The sequence below is a fragment of the Dendrobium catenatum genome, unplaced genomic scaffold (assembly GCF_001605985.2).
Source record: "Dendrobium catenatum unplaced genomic scaffold, ASM160598v2 fragScaff_scaffold_1557, whole genome shotgun sequence".
NCBI classification, from domain to species: Eukaryota; Viridiplantae; Streptophyta; class Magnoliopsida; order Asparagales; family Orchidaceae; genus Dendrobium; species Dendrobium catenatum.
Window position 1 is genome coordinate 464854 of NW_021320019.1, and position 2694 is coordinate 467547.

Sequence of the window (2694 nt, forward strand, 5' to 3'; positions counted from 1 at the left end):
TATTTCATGGAAGGATTAAGTCTTCTTTGAGGATTAGCTTAGGTATAAATTTACTTCCATTAATATTTCAAGCATACAAATGGAAGAATATTTTTTTTTTAATGCTAGCAATAGTCTACCCAAAAGCTTTTGTGTAGCTACTTAAAATCTTAATTAATTTAATCTCTAAATGTTGTTCTAGATTTATAGAAATGTTTATACAAACAGTTAAATTTTTGCACAAATATGAATATTTAAGATGACCAAGTAAAGCTTTAAGTTCTAAAGTTGGGGTCACTTCAGTAGACTCATTCAGAGTTTTATCTAAATTTGAAATTTCCAATCGTTCAAAATATCATTTGTTCTAACATTCTTCTATAGAATTTATTTTATTATGCCCATTAGATTGGATTTTTTTCTTTCTTATCTTCTAAATCATTTCTCCTTCCAAAATTGTTTTTTCTTAGATCTTCTACTAATATGTCCTCCAAATCCATACTAAAACAATCTTCATTCATTTCTTGAGGTATTTTTATAGATTTCAATACATCAATTATCACCTTCTGATCTTAAACACGCATAATTAATCCCCCCTTTTGAACATCAATCATAGATTTTCCTATTTCTAAGAAAGTTCATCCTAAAATGAGATGTATTTCCCTATCTTCTTCCCTGTATAAAATAATAAAATCAACTTGGAAAATGAACTTATCAACCTTGAAACATCCTCTATTACACATTTTGGATAAGTAAAAGATCTATCATCCATTTTAAGAGTAATGAAAGTAGGTTGAATCTCTACTCTATCTAAACCTTAAAGATGGATGGGGGCATGACATTAATACCAGATCTCAAGTCAAATAAAGCTCTCCCATAGAATTTATCTCCAATAGTTAAAGGAATGATAATAATTCCTAGGATCCTTAAGTTTTTAATTTTTTTTTTTTTTTTTTTTTTTTTTTTTTTTTTTTTTTTTTTTTTTTTTGTAAAATGGCACTATATTCTTTAGTTAATGCCACTAATTCATAATCACAAATCTTCCTTTTCTTGCCACTCTCTTAGGATTCACCCTATCAATAGGTGACTATAAATTATTTGCTATCATTTTCTCAACTAATTTTTAAGCACCCTAAGGATTTGAAATAAAAAAACCACCAGCTATAGCGTCAATTATGTCTCTAATAGATCCTACCAATCCATTATTAAAAATTTGAATTATTAACCAATCAGGTAAGGCATGGTGAGGGAACTTTCTAAGCATCTCCTTGAATATATCCTAACTCTCATAAATAGATTATCTTTCTAACTGATTAAAACAAGTAATATCATTTCTAAGTTTTGTAGTATTAGAAGGTGGAAAATACTTTCCTAGAAATTTGTAGGCCAACTCATTCCATATGGTAATAGAGCCTGTGGGTAAAGAATTTAAAAAAAAAATTATCTTATCTCTTAGAGAAATTGGGAATAATCTAAGTTTAATGGAATCATCACTAACACCATTATACTTAAATATTGCACAAATTTCTAAAAAATTTCCTAAATATGTGTTAGTATCTTCAATGTGAGTTCCTCTAAATTGAGAATTATGTACCATATGAATGATTGCAGGATTTAATTCAAAGTTATTAGCTTGGAGGCAAGGACTATTTATACTCTAATGAATTCCATTTATGATAAGGTTTGAAAAATCTATAGGAGACCTAGAATAATCTATGTCTAGAAAGGATTCTCTCAAATTTTTAATCAAAAGCTAGCAATAATTTCTTTCTATAGCTTCTAAGCAAGCAACCACAATTATATAATCAATAAAATAGTAGAACTAATTATGCAATTGATTCAAAAATATAGTAATTTTTATAAATAAAACAAATTCTTCCATGATAATAGTGCTAAAAATTTAATCAGGGAGGTAGAGTAACCTAAAGAATTGTGAAAAATAAATTAGGGTTTTATCAATCCCAAAATAATATTTTTGTTTTCTTTTATATAAAAATTATAAAAACCCTACTTAATATATGAAAGTATACATGCTAAATTAAGTAATATTATGATAGAGTAGTGTATCGATCTCACAAGGAAGAATATTTACTTACAAATACTAGTACTATCTACAACAATTACAATTATTATCATACTCAATAAAAATATATTTTGGTGGAGATTCAATCACTTAATTTAAAATCAATAAAAATTTGAATGAACACTATTTAGATAAAATATTTTGGATAGATATATAGAATGTAAATACAATATGATTCCTAATGATTCTCTTTTATATTGATGCTATTAAGAGCATATGTATCAATGACTGCTTAGTTGAGCATGAAGAAACAAAGGATAGATTAAACCTTCCAACCTATACACCACTCTAAACTCCCATAGTTTTTCACCCTATAAAACTCTCAAAAGAGTAAGTAAAGTATGTACTGTTATAAAACCCTAATTATAATTCATCTCTATAGATTTGTTATATATAAAGAACTATGTTTATGATTGCATCATACCAATCCAATATACCTAATTATGCCTACTCTTTTATTCCTAAGCTCCATATTACCCTGATATTAACTACATATATGGCTACTATATATATTAAATGAAGACCTGGTATACTAAAAATATCATTAAATTAATAATTAAGAGAACTCATTAATGCTCCACCTTCTACTTACACCAATAATCCAAAATAATAAAATTTACTGAGATATAAAGAAC

General features: G+C 26.7%; 1 non-coding gene across 1 annotated transcript; it reads left to right on the top strand.

The window, feature by feature from the left end:
* Nucleotides 1-1211: 1211 nt before the first annotated feature.
* Nucleotides 1212-1318, top strand: LOC114581154. The gene has a single exon (XR_003702998.1). It is a non-coding gene; the product is annotated as a small nucleolar RNA R71 (small nucleolar RNA).
* The last annotated feature ends 1376 nt before the right edge of the window (nucleotides 1319-2694 follow it).